This window comes from Bos grunniens, chromosome 4, assembly GCF_055505025.1.
Source record: "Bos grunniens cultivar Pamir isolate PY7600 chromosome 4, Bosgru_T2T1.0, whole genome shotgun sequence".
Taxonomy (NCBI): Eukaryota; Metazoa; Chordata; class Mammalia; order Artiodactyla; family Bovidae; genus Bos; species Bos grunniens.
Genome location: NC_141168.1, coordinates 52,069,453 through 52,095,291, shown reverse-complemented (window position 1 = coordinate 52,095,291; position 25,839 = coordinate 52,069,453). Strand labels below are relative to the sequence as shown.

The 25,839-nt window shown below is 40.3% G+C and overlaps 1 protein-coding gene across 5 annotated transcripts in view; it reads left to right on the top strand.

The window, feature by feature from the left end:
- JAZF1 (JAZF zinc finger 1) overlaps window positions 1–25,839 on the top strand; it is a 330,973-nt gene that overhangs the window by 123,358 nt on the left and 181,776 nt on the right. The window lies entirely within an intron of this gene.

The following is a 25,839-nucleotide window of genomic DNA, read 5'->3' as shown; positions in this document are numbered from 1 at the left end:
CATGAATTAAAGCATGGAGTGGGAAGTCTGCGCAGGATGGGCTCAGGGACGACTGCTGAGGGGTGTGTTGGGCCAGTGTGGGTGGCTGGTCTGGCACCAGGGCCGTTGCTACCAGACCAGGGGTTTCTAGACAGTGATAAGCTGTGTGAGCCATCGGGGATATTTACCATTGGGTGTGATTTGGCCAGATCTGGATTTTAGGAAATTTTCATGTGTGTGACTTATAAAGGAAATTGGAAGGGAGAGAGACTGGAAGTTGGAAAGCTCAGGTCAATTGCAAAAGTTTAGTGAAGAAAAAACCCAAAAAGGAATGATTTAAAACTAACCCCCTGTTATTTATTAAGTCTGTATGAAGAATTTTTAAAATTTAATGTTTCAAAGTCTTATTGATACAAAATACTGAAATCCTAAGTGTACCCAGCTTATTTTTATAAATATGTATTATATACATCCTCATGTGAACACCATCTGGATTGAGATAGAGAATATTACCGACGCCTATATTGGGGACTTTGAACTCAGAGGGCAGGGTGGGCACTGTTTGCGGTGGCCCATTTCAGGATGGTGGCCAAGCCCACGGGTAAATCCCACCTAGCCAGCCGTCTTGTCAGCTCTCCAGTCCATCTCCCTCCCCTTCCTCCCTGAGCAGCCAGCTGCTACATTAACCAGACAGCAGGAAGAAAGGCAGACTGTGTGTCCCAGAGTCTGCACCTTTTCCTGAGTTAACTTTTTAAGTGGGATACACGAAGCACATTTACCCTAATGGCCCCAAACATGAGAGAATCACATTTTATACCAAGTCCTGGGTTTCCTAAAGGGAAACAGTAGAAATATTTACAAGTAGCTTTAGTGTGGCCAGGACCTACCTAAACAAACCACAAATAGAGATCCTGTCAGCCAGTGCACAAGCGTAGGGGGTCGCTGCGTCCCGGGTGTGACTAGGGAGCTGAGGGCCCCAGCTCAGTGCAGTTTGCTATCTCCTTCTCCACGTAATTGTACAGTGTTCTCTTTATGCACAGGCAGGGGTCCATTTTTATTCCAATGCTGGTAACTGCATTGCCATATAGTAGTTAAATATGTGTGTATCTGTTGTAAAAGACCACTAAGATTGGTCAAATATAAGAGGGTTGATTCTCTTAAGTTGTATTTACTCAACTTCTGTAACTATTGTGTGGTCAGTTTTATACCAAGGCAAATGGGCAATGCTTTCTAGATAAAAGGTATTGATTGAGCATCGAAGTAGTGTTTTGTATGTTTAAGTGTATGCAGAAATATATACTCTGGCAAATGGAATTTGAAGCTTTTGTTTTCCCTAATTGGTTTATGTCATAAAAGTTTACTTTTCCAAATGGACTTGGGAAATGTATGTTTGGGAAGGCATGAATGGAAAGTCAGAAGAAACAGACAAAGAATTGCATTGATTCCTAACCGAACTGAATTTTAACACTGGGAGGAGCTTGAAGATTAGTGGTTTTCCTTTTTCCTCTTTATTTTTGCTGTAGTCGTCAGATAAAAAAGATTAATTCTGAGCTGCTGTGGATGAGGATTGGGGTGGAAAAGGTGAGCGGGAAGGGTCCCGAAAAATCTTCCCAGGTCTGAATGGATTCAGCCCAGGTCTTCTCAGCCCACTCCAGTTCTTGTGCATGTCTTCGCATAATTCAGTCTGTTATAATCAGATGTATGTATGTATAGAATATTTATGAACTCTTCATGGTCACCTAGCTGCCTGAGGTCTCTTGAGGAAGCCCCTATGGTTAGTTGGTATCCACTGTGTGCCTAGGTCACGTGTGCAGGAGTTGGAAAAGTCTCTGTGGTTATTTTTGTAGCATATCTCTGATCTCTTCTGGGCATGTCTGCGATGGATTGAGAGATCAGCTTGCGCATCCTTTTCTGCAAGGCCACCCCTCCTTGCTCATGCCTAACTTCCTACCTGACACATCTAATTTAAAATCTTCTGTACATCAAAGGAAGCAATCAAGAGAGTGAAAAAGCAAGCTATGGAATAAAGTGCAAATTATATATCCGATAACAGAGTTAATATCCAGAATGTATAAGGAACTTCTTCAAGTCAACAACAGCAAAACAAATTCAATTAAAAAATAGGCAGAGGACTGAACAGAGTTTCATGGATCCTGAGTTTCAGTTTTGCAAGGTGAAAATGTTCTACAGACCTGTTGCACAACAGTGTGAATGTATTTAACCCACCGAACTGTACACTTAAAAATGCTTAAGATGATAAATTTAATGTTATGTATTTTTTTTACTACAATACAAAGAAAATAGTCTTCATGCTTGTCCCTGTTTCTTTGAGCAAAATGATTTCTCCTGTTTCTGAGTGTCCTTTTTTCTAAGACTGCAAGTCAGGGTGATTTTTGTAGATTTGATTTTAACATCCTGACTGATAGCATTTCATGTGATCTCAAGAAACACGTAGCTTGCATGTTGCTTTGCTCTTCTTGTGAAACTGGAAAGGTGATGATTTGTTGTTTCATAATTTTTAAAATACTTTCACAATTCGTGCTGTGCCAAATGGCTTCATCAATTTCAGACAAGGCTAAAGATTTATTTAGCCTCACCCATTTATAGGTGAGGGCTTAGAGAGTAGATTACACATCTGGATGCAACATTCATGTCTCCTGATGTACTTACGTTAAGTGACAATGTCCATTGGGATTGCTTTCTCCCAGAAGTTTTTAGAGGAAAATTTATGCCTGTATCTCAATTGTCGTATTATGAAATTGATTCCAGACTCAAATAAAATGAAAGTGAAGTAGGGATGAAAAGGTATGTAGTTTCCTTGGTGCAGTTCAACTTAGGAGGGGAAGCACCCAATTTTTAATACGAGCAGTTTACAGCCACTCATGGTTAAATGGTTTATAGGATTCTTTGCAACAAAAGGTGGTCTAATTATCAAGGAGGAGAGAATAATGTAGCCAGGTTATTTACAATGTGTGACTTACTTAAATTATGATCCTGTTAACTATACAAAAATGACAGAAAGCAGAAACATCAGAGCAAAAACATTTTGGCTTTTCATTAATGATCTTGAATATAGGAGGTGTGCACAAGGTTAATTTTTTTCCCCTTTAAACATCACATGAGGCCTGCCCTCAGAGTGAACCTGCCATTTAGAAGATTCAGTGCATTAGCTCCTAAACAGAAAAAGAAATGACAGTAGTTTTTTCTTTTCCACCGGGCCACACTAGAGTGTTTAGTTTCCGTCACTAAATCACACGGTAGGTTTTCTAATGCCCTTCTAGATCGATTCTAGGTGTGATTTCTTTCCTCATGATTATTGTTTTGCTGAGTTACTAGTTGATTTTAATTGTTCTTATTTGCAGGCTTTAAACATTGATGGTCTGTGTCATTTACAACTTTCTTTTGTGGCACTGACCTTTGTGAGTGTTTATACATATGAATCCCAGGACATTTTTTCAGCTCTTTAGGATGAAGGGGGTTTGTTAGGGAGATTTGTTAGTTATAAAACAGATGAAGAGTGTCCAAAAGGAACTAGAAAACTTAGTATTCAGAAGCCAATTCATAGGACAAAATACAGAATTTTACTAGAGTAAAATATTATAGTAAGTTTTATAATAGAGATATTATAGTAGGTTACTGTTAAATTTAAAATTTAACAGTTTTTTAAAAAGCATAATCATAATATTTCCCTCAGAAGTTGTCCAGAGAATTAATAACAAAAGAAAACATATAGAAAATACTAATAATTATTTATTTAATGGGAGCATTAATATTCAACAGAGAGAGAACACATATTCAAGTGCTTAACACAAAAATCGAGGTCAGACCAAACCACAGAGAAAATCTCTATACGTTTCAAAAGTTAGACCCCATATGTAGCATGAAGAAAAGTGGAAGTGTTAATCACTCAGTCATGTCCCGCTCTTTCTAACCCCATGGGCTGTAGCCCAGCAAGCTCCTCTGTCCATGAAATTCTCCAGGCAACAATACTAGAATCAGTAGCCATTTGCTTCTCTAGGGGATCTTCCCAACCCAGGGTTCGAACCCGGGTCTCCTGCATTGCAGGCAGATTCTTTACCATCTAAGCCAGGGGAGTCCCTATATGCAGTGTCCGTTCTTCAGACAAGCTATGATAATACTAGATGTCAGATCAGCCTTCCTTCAGTCTAACAACTTAGACATTTGAAAATATTATTCTTTATAACGGTTGTATTTAATTCACATGCCATAAAATATACCCTTTGAAAGTGTTCAATTTGGTGGTCTTTAGTATATTCACAGAATTATGCCACCACAAACACTGTTTAATTTCAGGACATTTTCATCCCCTCCAGAAGAACCTCCGTTCCTGTTCAGAACATTCCTGTTAGTTAGAACCCCTGTTCCTTCTCCTTCACCTCTCTCCTCAACTCTTGGCAACCACTCCTGCTGCTGCTAAGTCACTTCAGTCGTGTCTGACTCTGTGTGACCCCACAGGCTCCCCCTGGGATTCTCTAGGCAAGAACACTGGAGTGGGTTGCCTTTTCCTTCTCCAATGCATGAAAATGAAAAGTGAAAGTGAAGTCGCTCAGTCGTGTCCGACTCTTCACAACCCCATGGACTGCAGCCTATCAGGCTCCTCCGCCCCTGGGATTTTCCAGGCAAGAGTACTGGAGTGGGGTGCGATTGCCTTCTCCGTTGGCAACCACTAACCTGCTTCTTTTCTTGTCTTTATCTGCCAGCTCCAAAGATTTCATACACATGGAATATAGAAGCATAAACTATGTATTCTTTTCTGTCTGGCTTCTGTTACTTGGCTTGTTTTCAGGGGTCATACCTGTTGTAACATCAATCAGTACATGATTCCTTTCTACATAGCTTGATAATGTTCCATAGTTTGATCATGCCACTTTCCCTTCCCCATTCATCTATCAGTAGCCATTTGGGTTATTTCCACCTTTTGGCTATTATGAATAATGATTCTGTGAACATTCATGTACAGTTTTTTGTGTGTTCATTTTTTAAACTCTTGAGTTAAAGAAGAAAATCATAATTAGAATGGCAGACTGTTTAGAAATTACTGAAGATGACAGTGCCCCATACAGAAATCCATATGCTGTGGTCAAAGCAGTTCTCAAAGTACAAATTAGTCTTAAAAGATATTTTTAAAAAAACTTAAAATTGCTGAAAGTAAGTAAACTAAGTATTCAAATCAATATTTGAGAAAAGAATAATAAAATTATCCAAAGTAAAATAACATGAGTAATAACTCTGTTTTTTCCCATAAATTATATAAAATAAGATAAAAGGAAAAATCCTTACAGACTTTATAAATAAAATTGAAAAAACACTTCTTTGAAAACATTGATAAAATAGGAACACCTCTAAGAAGCTTAACTGGAAAAGAAAGAGTTTACAAGCCTTTCTTGCAAACCTTTATAACCAAAGGTTTACAAGCATTTTCTATGCACCTATTTTTCAGTAATGAAGTAGAAATTTTAAACAACTATAAATTATCAAAATTGACTAGGAAGTACGTATGAATAGAAAATAACCATAGAAGAAAATTACTTTTCCATTATCTGTCCATCCAACCATTCATCCTTCCATTTCCATCCCAACCAGCTATCTAATGCTTTTTGAAAAGTAGCCAGTTTCCTCCCTCCTAAATACCACATACAGACATTTGTCCTGGCAATTTATTTACCTTTAAAGCGTCGATAAATACAGGAAGCAAACAAAGTTTATAGTACAAACTCACTTAAGTTGTTTTACCCAAACCAAACAAGAATGTGACCAAGAAAATGTGGAACCATCTCACTTATCAATACAGATTCAAGCCAAGTACAGAAAAATACCAAAAGAATAATACACAGCAGTGTTGTAGGCTTAATCTAAACTAGGAGGATAAGGGTAGTATAATATTAGGAAACCAATCTAATTCACTAAGTTAATAGGATTAAATACTAACATTTATATGTTCAATTCAGTTGCTCAGTCATGTCCACCTCTTTGTGACCACATGGACTGCAGCATGCCAGGCTTCCCTGTCCATCACTTATTCCCAGAGCTTGCTCAGACTCATGTCCATCAAGTTGTTGATGCCATCCAACCATCTCATCCTCTCTCATCCCCTTCTTCTCCTGTTTTCAGTCTTTCCCAGCATCAGGGTCTTTTCCAGTGAATCAGTTCTTCACATCAAGTAGCCCAAAGTATTGGAGCTTCAGCTTCAGCATCAGTCTTTCCAGTGAATATTCAGGACTGATCTCCTTTAGAATGGACTGGTTGGATCTCCTTGCAGTCCAAGGGACTCTCAAGAGTCTCCTCCAACACCACAGTTCAAAAGCATCAATTCTTAGGCACTCAGCTTTCCTTATGGTCCAACTCTCAAACCCATATATACTACTGAAAAAACTATAGCTTTGACTAGATGGACCTTTTGTCAGCAGAGGAATGTCTTTGCTTTTTAATATGCTGTCTAGGTCGGTCATAGCTTTTCTTCCAAGGAGCAAGCGTCTTTTAATTTCATGGCTGCAGTCACCATCTGCAGTGATTTTGGAGCCCAAGAAAATAAAGCCTGTCACTGTTTCCATTGTTTCCCCATCTATTTGTGGTGAAGTGATGGGGCCAGATGTCATGATCTTAGTTTTTTGAATGTTGAGTTTTAAGCCAGCTTTTTAACATTCATATGATCATCTATATATATGATAAATATTAGAAGCAGTCAGTTGTAAGCACTAAAGCTTCAATAAAATTGATTCATAATTAGGTTATTAATCAACAAAAATGAGTCTTTTCTCATATGATAGCATTAACCACATGTACAATATTGTGGGGGGAAAGATCTCTCATATTTGTATCCCAATCTATAAAAATATGACTGTAAACTTAGCAGAAAATGTATATGAGACAGCAGAACTTTCACTGAAGCGATGAGATGTTGATGAATAGAGATGCATCTAACTCCTGGCCTCAGTGCTACAAAGTACGTTTTCTCCAGGTTAATTTAACGCATGCAGTTCCAATAAAATCCTAATAGAATCTTTTTTAAAGCTTGACAGATTGCTTCTCAAGTTCATACAAAAGAATAAATAAAGAAAAATGGCCCCAAAATGTATTTAAAAAGTAGTAATTGTTGGGAGTTTGCACCCCTAAATTTTAAAACATGCTTGGAAAATCTATAAATAGATCCATGTGTACATTAGAATTTAATACATGATAAAGAGAAAATTTTCACATCAGTAGGAAAGGATGGACTAGTTAATACATAGTATTAAGTCAACGGGCAGTTTCTTTGGGAAAATACATATCTAGATACCTATTTCATGCCACACACTGTATTTCAAATCTATAAAACCCTAGAAGAAAATAAAGCAATATATATCTATAGTTGTGGAGAAAGCCTTTAAAAGCATGACAGATATCTGTGAAGTCTTAAAAAGAAAACTAACAAATTCAGTTTTTTGAAATTATGGTGAAAGACTGTAATAAACAGGATTAAGTGAATAGACAACCGGGAGAAAACACGTGAAACTGTGTAACAGATACAGGGTTAATATTCAGAATTTATAGAAAGCTCCCACAAATCAGTATGGAAAGACAATGGAATAGAAAAGTGTGAGGATGATACGAACAATTGCCTAAGAAATACAAATGGCTAATAAACATATCAAAATGCTGTCACCTTCCTTTATGATCAAGGAAAACGGCTATTGGATTCAGTTTTCATCTATCACATTGCCCCAAAATTACAGTGACTGATAATGTCTGGTACTTGGGAAGGTGTGGTGAGAAGGGCACACTTACATAGCCTTACTAGAAATTTGGATTTACATAGCCTATTTACAAGGATTGCACCTAAGCCAAACTTAAACATGTACTTTTGACCTAGCAGTTCTATTACCATAGCATAGAAATTCATTGTAGCAATATTAAAAAAAAAAGAATAAAACTTGAGGACACCTTAAATATCCCTTAGAAAGGAACAAATTAAATAAATTTGGAATATTCTTTATCTGTTATACCATGCAGCCATTGAAAAGAATAATAAGCTGATTTTGTATAATTCGACATGGTTAGATGCTGCTAAGTCACTTCAGTTGTGTCCGACTCTGTGCGACCCCATAGACGGTGATGTCAGTTAAGAGCCCTGGTCTGAAACAGAGTTATCATCCACAAGCTGGTTACCCTTGAACAAGTTACTTCTCCAAGTGTTACTTTACCCACCTTGAAAAGTGGGACTGTTTATAGTGCTCACCCCCTAAAGGTCTGTGCGAATTAAATGGGATCTCCATGCATCAAGCTGGAGACAGCAGTAAGAAGTGGATATAAAATGTGACACAGCAGCTACATAGTTGCCTGCGTATTGACAAAGTCAAAGAAGGTCCCTATCACAGTGCTTGTAGTAATTAACCTAGGGGAGTTTCAGTTCAGTTCAGTCGCTTAGTTGTGTCCGACTCTTTGCGACCCCATGAGTCGCAGCACGCCAGGCCTCCCTGTCCATCACCATCTCCCGGAGTTGACTCAAACTCACATCCATCGAGTCGGTGATGCCATCCAGCCATCTCATCCTCTTTCGTCCCCTTCTCCTCCTGCCCCCAATCCCTCCCAGCATCAGAGTCTTTTCCAATGAGTCAACTCTTTGCATGAAGTGGCCAAAGTACTGGAGTTTCAGCTTTAGCATTAGTCCTTCCAAGGAACACCCAGGGCTGATCTCCTTCAGAATGGACTGGTTGGATCTCCTTGCAGTCCAAGGGACTCTCAAGAGTCTTCTCCAACACCACAGTTCAGAAGCATCAATTCTTCAGTGTTCAGCTTTCTTCACAGTCCTACTCTCACATCCATACATGACCACTGGAAAAACCATAGCCTTGACTAGACGGACCTTTGTTGGCAAAGTAGTGTCTCTGCTTTTCAATATGCTATCTAGGTTGGTCATAACTTTCCTTCCAAGGAGTAAGTGTCTTTTAATTTCATGGCTGCAGTCACCATCTGCAGTGATTTTGGAGCCCCCCAAAATAATGTCTTGACACTGTTTCCACTGTTTCCCCATCTATTTCCCATGAAGTGATGGGACCAGATGCCATGATCTTCAGCTTTAAGCCAACTTTTTCACTCTCCTCTTTCATTTTCATCAAGAGGCTTTTTAGTTCCTCTTCACTTTCTGCCATAAGGGTGGTGTCATCTGCATATCTGAGGTTATTGATATTTCTCCTGGCAATCTTGATTCCAGCTTGTGGTTCTTCCAGCCCAGCGTTTCTCATGATGTACTCTGCATATAAGTTAAATAAGCAGGGTGACAATATACAGCCTTGACGTACTCCTTTTCCTATTTGGAACCAGTTTGTTGTTCCATGTCCAGTTCTAACTGTTGCTTCCTGACCTGCATATAGGTTTCTCAAGAGGCAGGTCAGGTGGTCTGGTATTCCCATCTCTTGAAGAATTTTAGGGATATTCATTTCTTAACTTCACACATCTGTGTGATTTTTAATTATTTAAAGGTTTTTCCATTTAAAAAAAAACAGCAAATGCTATTTTGTAATTTTGAAAGCTAATAAAATGGTTTAAAAAATCCCATCACCCCTGCTGTGGGGTATTTCTACCAGCATCAATCTCCCCACCACCCCTGCATTCATTCTGATGGATCAATTTAGTATATTGGGTAAACCAATAGGTCTTTCTTATTCCCACAGCCCTGAGTTTTGAATAATCCAGAACACAGGAATAGTAGTAAAGAAACTGTTTAATCTCAGTTCAGTGACACTTTGCTTTAAGTGTCCCTTAGAAGGTTTTTCCTTTCCTGGCAGCTTTTGTTATTCAGCGTGGATTGACTTGCCTGAAGAAAGGATTTAGCTGAAACAGAGTCAGAAGAAGAAATTGTGGGTTATAGGGAAAATGGGCTCTGAGTGAGGCCCTTAGCCTTTCAGCAGCTTTTCAATAGATGCACTTCTGCCTCCACCACCCCCACCCCTACATCCTGCCCCCACCTTTGAAGAAGCAAAGCAAATTCTTTTCTTTTCAGTCTCTCTAATTCTCTCCTTCGTCTTCCTTTTCCTAGCCTTTTTCCTTCCTTCCTTCATATTCCTTAGACTAGGGATTGATCTCACCTCATTCAGCATTTAAGAGGCTGATGAGCCCTTTTTTTTGAAAGTTACTTGTTTTTCTAGCTATTGGAAACATTAAACGAAAACCTGAGACTAAGTTCCCAAGAATAAAGTACTCCAAATGAGTTTCAAATAAGGTTGGGTCAGTCTTTTGCTCAAGTGTGATAATAATGTCTCTTAATCTGTATCTTCCTCGCCCACTCCCCTCCCCAACAATTGGGTGGTGTGGAGAGACCTAGGAATTCTGTGATGATTCTAACCTTTCTCATTGGACCGCCACACTCTTAGTATCACCAGCAAATGACATCGCTTTTCATTACTATAGCTGCCTTCAGCCATAGATTCAGAAAGGTCAATTTTAATTAAAAACCAAAGAAAAATACATTTTGTGGGGTTTTTTTCCCCTTAGAAGAATAGGTTATTAGCTTTCTTTGTAACTCTTGCTATCTTGCTGAACTTTCCAAGAATGTAGACAGACTCTTAAAATTCTTTGGCAGATCACCTCTTCAGCTGGCACGCCGCAGGCACTTTGGAAGAAGAGGAACGCTCATCCGTGTTCCAGCTCTCTGCTAGGGGGTGTCCAAGAGTAGGATTTACATCATCCCAATAAATCATCTGTCAAATGTTAGAGCAGAAAAAGTTATGATCATCTTAGTGCAGCTCCCATTTTGCAGATGAAATTGAGGACTGATGCCTTTGCTTGACTTTGTCCCAGGTTCCTAGCAAGCTGGGAATGGAGAAAAGAGGGAGGGAGGAAGGGCAGATGGGCACGTGTATAGACTAAGAGGTGGCGCTAATGGTAAAGAATCCTCCTGCCAATGCAGGAGACTCAAGAGACACAGATTAGATCCCTGGGTCGGGAATATCCCCTGGAGGAGGAAATGGCAACCCACTTCAGTATTCTTGCCTAAAGAATCCCTTGGACAGAGGAGCCTGGCGGGCTACAGTCCGTGGGGCTGCAAAGAATCAGACATGACTGAGCGACTGAGCACACACACAGAGATTAAGAGGGTTTGCTTACTTGGGTCTTTGGTGAGATTAGATTCACAAAGTTTTTTTTTTTAATTAAGGTATAATCACGTAACATAAAATTCACCATCTTAACCACTTTAAAGTGTACAGTTCAGTGACTTTTAGTGCATTCACAGTGTGGTATACCTGTCAGCACTATCTAATCCCAGAACATTTTCCTCACTCCAAAAAGGACCTCTATACCCACTAAGAAGCCATTCACTCTTTGTCCTTCCCTGTGGCCCCTGGAAATCACCAGTCAGCTTCCCACCTCTGTGGGTCTGCCTATTCTGCATATTTCATGTAAGTTGAATCCCGTATCTGGTCTTTGTGACTGGCTCCTTTCACTTAACATAATGTTCTCAAAGGTTCATTCATGTCGCTGCATGTATCAGAACTTTATTCCTTTTTATGGCAGAGTCATGCTCCATTGTATAAGTAAATCACATTTTGTTTACTCATCTGTCAGTGGATATCTGGGTTGTTTCTACTTGTTAGCTATTATGGATAATGCTGCTTTGAACATTTGTGTACAAGTCTTTGTTTGAATACCTGTTTTCGATTCTCTTGGGTATATACCTAGTAATGGAATTGCCAGTCATATGATAATTCTATGGGTAACTTCTTGAGGACCTACCAGGCTCTTTTTCACAGTAGCTCTGTGATATTTTTAAAGCAGTATTTAACTGGCAGTGTTTTAAAACAAACACTGCGTTATGTGCCAGGCCTTGAGAACAAAGATGAATATAAAGCAGCCCCCATTCATAGACAAAGATTCTCAAGGAGAAGAAATAGTTAGGGTTGACATGGTGGAGGTGGGAGGTGCTGGGCTTAAGGAGGACATGTCAAACTCAGGCTTGGCTGTGGCACTTGTCAAGGCTAGAGACCACATAGGAAGAGATGGACTTAAAATACTTGGGATTCTTGCATGCAGAGAGCACATCTTTTGGATGGAGAGAAATGGTCCACCATCTCTAATGGTCCACCATTGGTGGGTAGCCATCATTATGGAAGGCTACCTGCTAGCCAGAATGTTGGTTTCCTAGCTTTTCATTGCCTCTAGTACTGACTTAGCTCTGCTTCTTAATGTGAACCCACTCTATACTTCTAGTGAAACTCCGATCTTTCGCAGCATTTTCCCACCCTCCTTATATTTTTGCAGGATCATAGCACTCCAGAGGCCTCTGTCTGCTAGATGGACAAAGAAAATACACACACTTAATTGTAAAATATGCTGTAATACACATGAAACAATCAGGAAGACAGTGTTAACAAAGCCCCCCTCCTACCATGTGGTAGGTGAAAGGTGACTGTGCTCAGTTGCTCAGTCGTGTCTGACTCTTTGCAACCCCATGGACTGTTACCTGCCAGGCTCCTCTGTCTGTTAGATTCTCCAGGCCAGAATACTGGAGTGGGTTGCCGTTCCCAACCCAGGAATCAAACCAATATCTCCTGCTTCTCCTGCACTGGCAGTCAGATTCTTTACCATTGGCCACCAGGGAAGCCTGATAGGCGAAAGGCTGGTTATTATTTTGATTTTTCACTTGATCTTATGAGGCCTGGTGCACCTCTAAGCTCCCATCCTGACCCCACCCCATTTTCCAGCTGCTGCCAGTGCTGTTTCTAAAATGCAGAGTTAATCATGTCAGGAGCCCCACTCCCAACACACCCCGAACTCAGAATTGTTCAGTGCATCTTTATTTCCTTCAGGGGCATCACCATACCCCCAGGGCCCTTCTGTGTGGTGCTGGCATCCACCTCTTCTATGGTCTCCTCCCCGGCTCCCCGCTCCCCCCGATCCTGTCCTGTAACCCAGTGGGTCTGCGTTTCCCCAGACATCACCCTGCTGTCTTGTGTCTGTGTCCTCACACCACTGACTGCTTCTTTGAAATGTCGTCTTTGTCTCCCAGCCGTCTTAACCTGACTAACTCCTGTTCATCCTTCAAAACCCATCCTGTGAGACCCTAACACATTCTTCCTCATGGTTATAATTGTTTACCTCTCCCCACGAGGACTGTCTCCTTCAGGCACCCAGGGTGTTACTTTCTTGTGGGGACCCATCATCTTAGATTGGACTAGTGAACAAGTCTGAAGGCTGCACTTCACAGGGTGATCTAGATTCTGGCACCCAGTCAGCGAGACGTCGTCTCCTCCTGTAGGATGAGAGGAGCCATTCGTTCAAACTCCGACAGTTAGTGTTATTCCTTGGCAGTTTCTCAGGAAACATGGTCCTTACTAGCATTTGTAGGTATGAGAAATACAGTTTCTGAGGTTCTCAAGATGTGTTTTTAAGTCCTGTGTACTGCCAGACGGCTAATTACAGAGGAATTCTCTTCCCTCAAGATGTTAATAAAGAGGAAAGCGGCCCTTTCCTAAATGTTGGCAAGGACGCTCAGATTCAAAACTCTTGGCCCTGGTGTGTATTATAGTCATAATCCATAAATTCAAATAATCTGAAGTATGTAGGTCTCTCTTGCCCTCAGGCTGATGAAGGTCAGACACAAAAATGTCTTGGAAAGTGAAGAAACACAAGATGCAATGATATTTTCTTGGCTCCAGAGACCAAGGCTTGGGAAGTAGATGCCGTCATAGAATTTTGTGCTGCCTCATAATTTTACACTTGAGTAAGATGTCTAGATTCATTTTTCCCACGTCTGTGTCACCTTAAAAAAAAAAAAAGTATACCAAATCCATCTAAATTTGAGCTGAAAGAATCCCAAGTAAGGAAGTACCATCATTCAGGGCAGTGACTTGGAGAGGAGGTGGGGTCTCCTTCCCTCCTGCCAGCCAGCATCCCCTCTGCTCCAGGCAAACACACATACAAGCAGACATTCGCTGCCAAGCAACAGTTCTTTGTGTTGGGAGCCACAACAAAGTCTTTTGCTCCAAATTTCTATTGCACAACTTTATTGCATGTATTTTAATTTTTAAAAAATGTGCCACATATGTCTAGGGCACCTGTTGGTTTGCATTCTGTGAAAGAATTTGTGTGTTTGAGAGCACACAATAGCTGTAAAACAGAAATCATCTGTTTTGGTTTCCAGAAGGACTTTGTTTCCTTAATAGATGTTTTATAAACTTGCTTACTATATTGAATCTGGGGTATATGACATTAAATATTGCTTGAGTACATAGAGTATCTGAAGTGACCCATGGGATGGAATAAAGCTGGCTAGAGAACTAAGGTTTTCTACCCAATGTGGCTAGCACCATCCATTCCAAATTCCTTGCTTAATGTTGGGTGATCATGTAATTGCTATAATTTGTTTTTTCTTATTTGAACCATTCTTCTAAGTGGGCATCGCATGTCTGCACATGTCTGAAATGGAGCTCTTGATCCCCACCCCCCACCGCCCAGCTGTTTCTGTCTCGGGCCAGGGGACACCATCCCCTGCCTTGCGGCTCAGTCACTGTCACCTTCCTGCCTTCAAAACTGCTGAGCTCAGCCTCACCCTTTCCCAATGACACCTTCCAATCCCTCTGAGCTGTTTATCTCTAGATCTTTGTGTGTCCCGCTTCTCATCCTTTAAGGCTTGACATGGACGCTCCTCCTTAGAGAGTTCTTCCCAATCACTCTTGCTCATATTATCCTTTTGTTTTCTTTACTGTTCTCATCACTCATGGATATTTTTCTTATCTGTTTGTTGTTTGTCATTTTCTATTCTAAGCTATAAGCTGCACAAGAACAGGACTTTGCTTGCCCTGCTCAGAATTACCTGCCTGTCTTGTAATTGGCACACAATAGATACTTGAATGAATGAGTGGAGTGAGTGAAATGAAATGGGCTTTAGATGTTTCATAGGAGGAGTCTGAAGAGCCCAACTAGTGTATAAAATGGAAGCCTTTCTAAAAGTTGAATTCAGTTTTAATAAAATCAAAGATTTTTTTCATGTGTAAAGAATACCCTTTAATAATAATTTAGATTTGCATTATCTGGACTCTCAGCATTTTTTAGTATGTTGGAGTCTTCAGTTCGAGGACTTTCTGAAAGGCTAACTTTAATAACATCAGACCTGCCATTTCCACGGGGCTTAGAATAGATTCTAAAATGCCAGAGAAAATTAAATGCAAAAAAAGCTCCAGTTAATTAATGTTTCAGAATAAATTAATGCTTTAGGTCTGACTTTAACTGACAAGAATGGTGAATTTCAAAGTTAAAACTGCCATCCTTTTCCCTTGTCTGTTTTGTGCTATGTTCAGTCATTCCAGTTATTTATCTGCTTGCGGGGAAATGGAAACATACTTACTGAATTTTAAATTAAAATGAAAGACACAGTTATACTGGATATTCTTAGGGGAATGGCTTTTAGCATTCCTCCTAACTCTAGTTATGTGATAATTCCTGAACTTTCAGAGTTGGGAACAGATCCCAAATATCTTTGTCTGTTGCAGCAATGCACATACAGAGAAGAGAGGACACTACCATTTTTGTGTATGTTGTGTTCCAGGGACTGGCTTGGCTTATTACATATATCTCAGTAAATTAATTTTGGAATGGAGTGTGCATTGGACATGGGGTAGGGGAGACATATTTTCATCTTTTCTGATTTATTTCTTGTTTATCCTTGGATCTCAGTCCATAGAATAGAACTGGCAACAACTTGTGACATTTCTTTCTTTTTCTTCTTCCTCATTGTCCCTCCTTCACTTTCTGAACCTCTGTTTCCTTCCTTGTTTGCAGGATTAATGATTAATATGTCTATCTCGCAAGAATATTATGAGGTCATGAGACGATTGTGTGTGTGTGTCCAGTATAGTACTTGAAACTAAATTATTTGTTTTTAAATATGAGAATGTTCTTAGAGGATTCCTATGCTGAGGAGAGCTACACAGATCTCCAGAGTCTTTAAACCTTAAGATTCTGTGATCTTACTGGACTGTGATTCCATGTACTGCACCGTCATGAATCTATAAAAATTTAATCTTTTTGTCTCCAACTTACCATTGTTTATTAATTTGTTAACACAAATATTTCAGTATGAAATTATAATCAAGGTGCCAAGCAGTAGAGTTTCAGAGATAAAAGATACTCCCTATTTACATTCTACTTTGTTCCACAGAAGGGTTTGAGGTAGAGATGTTCATTGTGAACATTTGTTTTTCTTGTATAGTACTTTGTGTACCAAATACAGACAGGCTAGATATGTACTGACTTCTAAATGTAGTCAGCAAAGTCTTTTGCTTTAAATAGGTACCTGGTTTTTTTGGGGGGTTTTTTTTTGGTCATTTCCTACTTTCTTATAAAAGTCATGTGGAAAGGACAAGTTCCAGGTAATTTGAATTCTGTTTGGTTGGGTTCCAGCTTTTAGTTAATCAAGAACGTACTGGAGTTAGGAAGTGTACACGTTGCTTTTTTTGAAATTACAGTTATTTGATATTTGCAAGTAATTCTGGGGAACAAGCATTTCAAACACAGAATATTCGCAAGAAATAATATTATAAAAAACAGATGTTAAGTTCTTTTGTTTTTAACAAATATTCTCCATTGTTTATAAATGTTTGAAAGAAAATGACAAATACAGTAGTAGCATTTTCATCTTTTCCTCTTTTCCTTCCTTTATCTAGTCCTTTTAGGCAAATAAAATTATCTGAAAATGAGCATAAATCTCTTATATTAATTAATAGGAGCACATGGTTATTTGCTGGCATTGTGTAGCCAGTGTTCTTATTTAAATTAAGCCTGTTGATCTGATGTTTAAAAGGACAGCTGCAACACTCATTGGTGGCCTATTTTTGGCTAGGTAAATGAATCATGGACACAAACAGTATTAGAGTAATTCAGTTGAAAGAGAACATACAATATGTAACCTTGGGGGTAGAAAATGATTGTGGCCTTAAATGACTTACCTGCACAATCTTCTTTGCATGGAAAATTCCCTTTCTGCCTGCTCTTTGTCTGGTGTTGACCTGCTGTATCAGTTCTGATTCCCCACCCCAGCCACCCGCCCCACCCCATCCTTTGTTTAGTACCAGTTGTAAGAATTATCAAGTGAGTTTCAAGCTCTTTTCAAATGAAAATGGTGACTTTGTGACATTGCAAGTGAAAATCCCCAAATCTCCCTGTTCATTCCTAGTAAAGCAATTTAGATGTGCATGTGCCTAAAAGAAGAATGAATGATGAGTAGGAGTTACTGGAGGCATTTTGTCAGGAGACAGATGTGATCGCTACTGCTGTGCAAAAATGGAGTGAGTGACCTAGCAGAAGATCCCACATTGCTGGACGTGTTCTGAATGGTTTAGAGTTGACCTGTAAGAGTTGAATTAAGCTGAGTAAAAGTTGCATTTTTAAACAATTAATATATTCTTTATTCCCAAATAAAAGCTCTAGCAAGATGTTGCAAGTTTATACAAAGGTTTGGATGTCCCTAGAAAGTTCACAAAGAGCAGAAAACAGAGCCTGTTGTGACAGGAATGCCACACTGGTCAGCAGGCTCTGATCTGCATTTGGCAAGAAGTGCCTCCTGAGGACCCCCATCCTTTCCTGGGGTGCCAGTCCCTGCCTCAGGGACACCTTCTGTAGAAAACCATAAGAACATAGGTCATTTGTCTGCAAGTACTGCAAAAAGTAAATAATAAAAATATGAACCTAACAAAATGATGTAAATAAAAATATGAACCTGACCTTAGCTCCAGGGCTTCCTGGGGGCTCAGACAGTAAAGAATCTGCTGCAATGCAGGAGACCCTGGTTCGATTCCTGAGTTGGGAAGATCTCCTGGAGAAGGGAATGGCTGCCCACTCCAGTATTCTGGCCTGGAGAATTCCACAGACAGAATCTGTTGTTACTGTTCAGTTGCCAAGTCATGTCCAGCTCTTTGCGACCCCATGGACTGCAGCACACAAGGCTTCTCTGTCCTTCACCATCTCCCAGAGTTTTCCCAAGTTCATGTCCATCAAATTGGTGACGCCATCCAACCACCTCATCCTCTGTCGCCCCCTTCTCCTCTTGCCCTCAATCTTTCCCAGCATCAGGGTCTTCTCCAATGAGTCAGTTCTTCACATCAGGTGGCCAAAGTATTGGAGTTTCAGCTTCAGCATCAGTCCTTCCAGTGGATATTCAGGGTTGATTTCCTTTAGAATTGACTGGTTTGATCTCCTTACAGTCCAAGGGACTCTCAAGAGCCTTCTCCAGCACCACAATTCGAAAGCATCAGTTCTTCGGCACTCAGCCTTCTTAATGGTCCAACTCTCACGTCCTATATAACTGTGTATGTTCTTTCCATATATGCTTCACTTGGGCCCTGACTATACTGCCCTGTCCTCTCTAGGAACACAGCCTTACCCGCTGACAACCCACACCCTAGAGTACCAAAGCAGAGTTAGAAATCTGTGGGCATCTAATAAAGGGAGATAAATGCCACTGGCCCATGTCAGGAAGGTGGTTTTTCCTTCCTTCTCCTGTCTGGACAGACCCCCAAATAATGTACTTACTCGGAGGAAGCCCCAGTGCCCTCCGGAGATGATCCTGCCTCCTCTAAGCTATGGAGTTTTTGTCAAGATGTTCTCTGAGTCCAAAGCTGCCTGCAGAGTGACATTGCATTTAGGTTTGCATCCTCGTGGTTCCCAAAAGATAAACCAGGACAATGACACCAGATCAAGAAGGAGCAAGAAGGAGAACTTTGTTTCACTTGAATAGTCTTGAATAGTATGGGTGTCCCTAAAAACAGTATTAAACTGCAGAAGGTTAGATACATTTTAGTTTGTTACTATGTCTGGTTTGTTAATAAATATTTATCAAATAGCTGTAACCTGTAGTTCATTCCAGGCTGGGCTGCTTTCCCAGTAGACTTTAGTATGTAATAGAATCATAGTTATTACAAACAGTGACATGTTAAAATGACTGGTTTGGGGAAGATTTTATTTGCCCCCCCCCCCAATAGTTTTTACACACTAATGATTGCATCAAGAAAAGGACATGATTGTAATTTACTGAGAAAAATTGCAAAGGTCCTTAATGATCATCTCTCATACATTTACTTATAAAGGGGCTAAAGGGACTTGATTTGACTTTTTTGTGTTACATAGTTCAAAAAAAGATGGTCATCTTGCTGAATGGTCAGAAATACAGTACACCTTCACTCAGTTGAAGATACTACATTTGACAGGTACTTTTAACTTTTTCTTCTTTCTTTATTTGGATGTGTTTATTGTCGTACATGCCTGTGGTCTGTTCTTAAGAATTTCGGTTGCTGTTAGAGTTGGAACTGAGAATTGGCCAGGATAATAGTTGAAAGCTTTGGTGGGTTTTGGAACCCCAGAAGGAAAATGTATTGGTTTATATATTTTTTGGTTTACATTTTGTCGTTCTGTGTACTGTCTCGTGAGCACAGGCTAACAATCTCTAAGCATGTCATAACTTTTCTCTCTAAACCTTACCCTCTAGTTTATTCTTCCTGGCCCCTTCATCCCCCAAATATAACAAAAAACAAAATCAGCAGTGAGGAGGAAGAGTTCTATGCCTTAATAGGGTAGCTTGGTTACTTTCTAGAGTTTATTCTCTCAGAAAATATATTCTGAAAAAGTTATTTTCAATGATGTGCTTCTTAATCCCCTAAGTTTCTCTTTTCTTGCTTTTTTTTTTTTTTTTTTTACTGTGCTTGAGATTAATGCCATCCTGATCTTTTTCAACTGTTCAACAGATAAATTGGGGCTGTCTCTTTTTTTATATATGTATATAATATTGCAATTGGAGGATGGTCATTGTTCAAGCTGTATGTCCTCTGCTTCGTGTTGCAAGTTCCTCTGTCTCACTGGCTGTGATGATATTTCATTAATACACAGGCTAGTAAAAAAATCACCCTTTGTTTGCAGAGGCCGTGGCATGTTTACCTTTTCCTCAGTAACAAATTCCTTTCTGAGTGAATAGAGGAAGAAGGGTTTCTCTTTTGATATTTCATCCAGCCCTGTGTTTCTGTTAGGGAGTAGAGGGCGGATGATGGTGTCATTTGCATGTCATCCTAGAAAAGTTCATGGCATTTGAATTCAGAAGACCTGAGTTCAGATCCCAGCTTGGCCACACACCTGGGTCTGTGAGCCCAGGCCAGTCACTTTGGCAGTTCAGCCTTTCTTTTTTTCATCTGCGAATTAAAGACAAGAAGTCTGTCTCTTTTGTAAATCCTCTTTGGAATGAGGCAGCCTTAGTATAATAGGACTATCTTCCATACAAGGATGTTGTGAATATTCAATACAGTGTTACATAAACTGTAAATCACTGTGTATATGTTAGTTATCTTCTTTCACATTCGATTTTCAGTTGTAACTGACCACCCTCGGAGGCTGCTGCTAATTCTCAAAATAACAAGTAGTGAGATAGACTTATTTGGGCACAAAAGAAACTGAAAGGATGTGTTTCAAAAATATTCTTCCCCTCTGCTGTTTGTTTTAAAGGCAATGGGATCCCGGTGGGCATCTAGGTCTTGGCTGAAGGGAGCAAAAACCTACCTTAACCCCGTGAGAGCTCATCAGTATGACTCCAGGGTGGGCTTGGCTTTAGACACTTTTTGGTAAGAACAGAATTACATTTTCTCAAAATCATTGAGTCAGTCATTTTTAAAAGATGTATATAAACTTTGTACAGTTTGTGTGTTTTGCCTTAAAGCGTAGAGCACAAAATAATTTGAATTATTATGTATTGTCATGTTTGATTTCAGAAAGATGAGTGAAAGAGAATCCTTTTGTGGGGAGAGAGATTGGTATTCTTTATACATCAAGACTAGCTGATTTTTTTAAAAAGTTAAAAGTCCTTGAAGAGGGACCATAATTGTAAGTTCAAGGCTATTTCAAAATTACAAAGGAAATGGTAAATTACTCTTAAAATTTTATTTTTCATTGAAGTATGGCTGAATTACAGTGTTGTGTCAGAAATGGTAAATTATTGCAGTGTGGCATTTGAAAGAATTCTAACCCTTAGGATAGTATTAATCCTGTGGCTAATGTATTCTTGACTTCATCAGCTTGGGCAGGGTTGTTGGGGGTTGTGTACCCTGTGGTCACATTACAGTAATTCCCTCAGATATCCACGTGCCACCAAGAGCTCGCTTGTAGGATATCCTCTCTTTTCCAGGAGTCCTGGTCCCTAAATAATTTTGTGAGTGGCTGGAGGGGCTCACATGTGCAGCCTCAGCATCTCCAAGGCCCAGCCAGATCTGAGTCCTGGGCTGTCTCCTGGATCAGAGCCACTGTCTGTTCCTCCTCTGCCCCGGTGTCCACCGCCATCCCCAGCCTGTGCCACTATCCTCTCTCTCTCTTGGCAGTCTCTCATTATTGCCCTACAGCACATACTAGGCTCCACATTCCACGTGCCCGGTCTTCAACTCTTTGGAAATGTTTTCACTTTTGTGAACTTTTGATCCCAAAGTGGAAGTTCTATGCCAGTGTCCAACAGTCTTCTTATTTTTTCTTCAGTCCACGCTTTATCAGCTAAGTACCAAGAGCTTTCTTTTACTCTGGGGATAAAAATGAAAAAGATGAGCTAGGAGTTCGCCACTTAGTGTGCGTAAGTGATTTTAGTCTAAGCCAATATAACTTAGGTAGGTCCTGGGCTAAATGCAGCTGGTAAGATGCCATAGTCACAGCTTTAGAAGATAGAGAGGGAGAGGAATCAGGGACCAAAGGAAATGTCTTAGGATGCTCAGCATCATGTGGGGAGCTGAGACGAGCTGGGCATGGGGTGGGAAGGCAGAGACACAAAGGGAGATGGTAGAAAGCTGTTTAGAGCGCTGATAGTCGAAGAGGCCCTTAGTGGTGATGTCCCCTCCTTACCTGGTCATGGTGTCTCTCCTTGATCATGGTTATCCAAACCTAAGTATTTAAAACATTCCTTCTCTTTGTGTTGACTTTTAGACCTAGCTTGAAATGCATGAAGCACAGAGACAGTTCTTCTGCTTCAGGGAAAGCCCTGACTCATATTCTAAACATGTTGGACAGATTCTTATTAAAGTGAAGGTAAGGTTTCACTTACCACAGATGGAAGAGGCAGCCAGACCCAGTGAATGAGGTAGTGGGCTTGATTCTCTCAAGCTGTCACTCACACCAGCAAAATGAAATATGCTGTTTACAAACATGCTGGTGCAGAGAAGGCCTTCGGCAGGCACAGCAGAACTACATATTTCCTTTCTCTTTAATTCCCAAACTTAAAAAATACATGTGTTCTTTGTGACTCTTACAAAGATTGCCCAATAGCATTATTTTTAATTTCCAAATTACAGGCCTGTTTGTTTCATTCTTATCTAATTCTCTCAAAGAATAGGTATTTCCTGTGTTTGGCTTTTATCCAAAATGTGGAGACTGTTATTGATTTTCTTTAGAAAGTTCACAGTGCCCGTGTGCAAGTTAAGAGGGAAAAAGAAGGTAAATGTGAAAGAAAAAGAAATGATGTTGTGAATGATGTGTTTTGTGGTTTGGTGCTACATACCCAGGATAAACTCTTGCAGAGGCCAAACCCAGAACTTACTTTAGATTTGTTGTAGATTACAGAACCAGCCCTCAGGCTGCATTTCTGAATATGAGACACTCCAGAGTGTTGGAAGAGAAGAGGCCCCACAAGGAGGGAGAAATCTTGATTCTTTGTCATTGCAAATCCTTCTGGTGGCAAAGCTTACAGACAACTGCCTCTCCCCAGGGGATCTTTCCCAGAGAGAAGAAGCCCAATTTCTAAGTGAAAAATTATACATACAGACATAAATATACAAATGGTGGACTCTACAGCAATGGCAGAGAAGGCAGTGGCACCCCACTCCAGTACTCTTGCCTGGAAAATCCCATGGGCGGAGGAGCCTGGTGGGCTGCAGTCCATGGAGTCGCAAAGAGTCAGACACGACTGAGCGACTTCACTTTCACTTTTCACTTTCATGCATTGGAGAAGGAAATGGCAACCCACTCCAGTGTTCTTGCCTGGAGAATCCCAGGGATGGGGGAGCCTGGCGGGCTGCCGTCTATGGAGTCGCACAGAGTCGGACACGACTGAAGCGACTTAGCAGCAGCAGCAGCAGCAGCAACAGCACGGTGCTTGTAAGCTGCGTAAGGTCGCTAGCTATTCATCCTGCTCTCTGCTTCCCATACTCAGAAGCAAACAGTCTGGGGCTGAGGGGTAGGGAATTGGGAGTAGGGGGTCTTCCCACAAAATGCCTTGTCTTTCTTCTCTCCAGCAACTGCTCAGCATCCATCCTCCCCCACATGTCGGTGTTTGCTTTCTGTGAACGGTCACTGTGTGGACGCCCAAGCGGAAATGGCCATCACAGGGATCCTCCCCGGCCCCTCTTGCCCATTACTTGTGAAGACTCTTGCTCACAAAGTGTGGCCTCTTTTTCAGAATCTAATGAATGAAGATGCCATCCGTAGAGAAAGGCTGCAAAGGAAAAGTAGACCTGGGATGGATGTCTCTATAGCTCTAGAAGGCTCCACACCTTACCCATTGGAGGGATTCTAGGAAATGTTTATGGACTCACTTGATGTAAATACATTTCATGGAGAACAACCAGAATTTGCCAAGAAAAGGTACCTTGGGTACCTCTATGAACTCTTGACTACTTTTAAGGATAACTGTGCCCTTCTTGGCATAAATCACAACACAAGAATGAAATCCTCATGTGGATATATCATGAGAAAAAAAATTTGTATCTTCATCATGGGAGCAGTTTAGTTCAAACTTGGCAACCTTCTTCGTAAATGTTTATGAAATCCTTTTGGTCAAGACCAAAATAGAAATCAAAACTTATTATCCTTTCCCCCAAAACCAAAAGAGTGACATTATTTAAAGTTTAAGTTTTAAACCAACACAAAGATAAATAAAAACTTTTAAAGTCAAGATGGTAACTGACGACCGGTGCTTCACATTATAAATAGTAGAAAGGTTCGTAGGAACTCATGCACTTTTTTTTTAATGGCTCAAGTCTCAATCTGACAGATAATGTAAAATAGACAAGATCTTCCCTTCTCCCTTCCAAAAAGTAGGAAAGCCAAAACTTGAAAGGATTAACAGCCCTTGCTTTTATACAGTGTTGTCCGTAAGAAGCCACACTCACCTTGGAGATTTACCTGCACAAAAGCATCATTGCCTTTCTCAGAAGGGCACTGCCATATCTTCTGTGGTTTCATAAAGCCCTATAATTGGAGTAGCCAGGCTGAAATTTTCCAAGTCTCCCCTTTTGGCAGTGAACCTGGCTACAGAAACATCTTAGTTGTACAAGACATTTAAAACTGTTTATCTCTTACTCCTGTCCACATTGATTTGTTTGTATTCCATGCCTGCCTTCCACAAGCCTATAAAATGTCGACCACACTACAGTCAGGGCTGAGGCTGCATTCTATATCTGTGTATTTAAACTGAACACTCCTTTTCAGTTCTTTAAAAACTTTATCCACCCTGTGCCAACTGCTTAAAGGGCTATCTTGCTCCTTCTGGTTTGCTTAGATCTGAATCTGAGATGCAAAACCTCCAGAGTCCTTGTTCTTGTTCTCTGAATTCATCAGCTCGCATGCTTTTATACCCTGATACTTTCGTGGTCAAGCTATATTATTAATTCCTGCTATTTTTTAAGTCTTAAAAGTCAGAGTGCTCTAAACTATGTAGAATCTGAGGTTGGTGCTTTGACTGGGAAGGCTGTGTTTGACTGCAGACATCTAAGTTTCAGGGAATATGTCTGAGTATTACCTAGTTTGAACCTTCCACCTTATTCCTGTGGTTTGCTTTTCACTTAGAAATGAACTGCAGTCATTACTGAGATGAATGTATAATCTTTACCTTGCTAGCAAGCTTGGTTCTGATTACTTTAAATGAAAATAACAGAAGTTAATACTGATGAAAAAGCTTTGTACTTCTGCGGAATTGCCTACAAGCCTTTAACTGTGTAGATCATAAGAAACTGAAAAATTCTTAGAGAGATGAGAATACCAGACCACCTTACTTGTCTCTTGAGAAACCTGTATGCAGGACAAGAAGCAATAGTTAGAATTGGACGTGGAACAACAGACTTCAAAATTGGGAAAGGAGTACAAGGCTGTATATTGTCACCATGCTTATTTAACTTCTGTGCAGATTACATCTGCGAAATCCTGGGCTGCATGACTCAAAAGTTGGAATCAAGATTGCCGATTGCCAAGAGAAATGTCACCCACCTCAGATATGCAGATGATACTACTTTAATGACAGAAAGCGAAGAGGAACTAAAGAACCTGTCTCTTGATGAGGGTGAAAAAGGAGAGTGAAAAGCTGGCTTAAAACTCAGCATTCAAAAAACTAAGATCATGGCATCCGGTCCCACTTCAGGCAAATAAATGGGGAAAAAGTGGAAAGTGACAGATTTTACTTTCTAGGGCTCTAGAATCACTACGAATGATGACTACAGCCACAAAGTTAAAATACACTTGCTCCTTGGAAGAAAAGCTGTGACAACCTAGACAGCATATTAAAAAAAGAGAGCGAGACATCACTTTGCCAACAAAGGTCTGTATAGTCAAAATTACGGTTTTTCCAGTAGTTATATATGGATGTGAGAGTTGATCATAAAGAAAGCTAAGTGCCGAAGAATTGATGCTTTTGAATTGTAGTGTTGGAGAAGACTCTTTAGAGTCTCTTGGATAGCAAGGAGATCAAACCAGTCAATCCTAAAGGAAATCAACCCTGAAATTCACTGGAAGGACTGATGGTGAAGCTGAAGCTCCAGTACTTTGGCCACCTGATGCAAAGAGCTGACTCACAGAAAAAAACCCTGATGCTGGGAAAGATTGAGGGCAGGAAGAGGAGGTGACAGAGGATGAGATGATTGGATG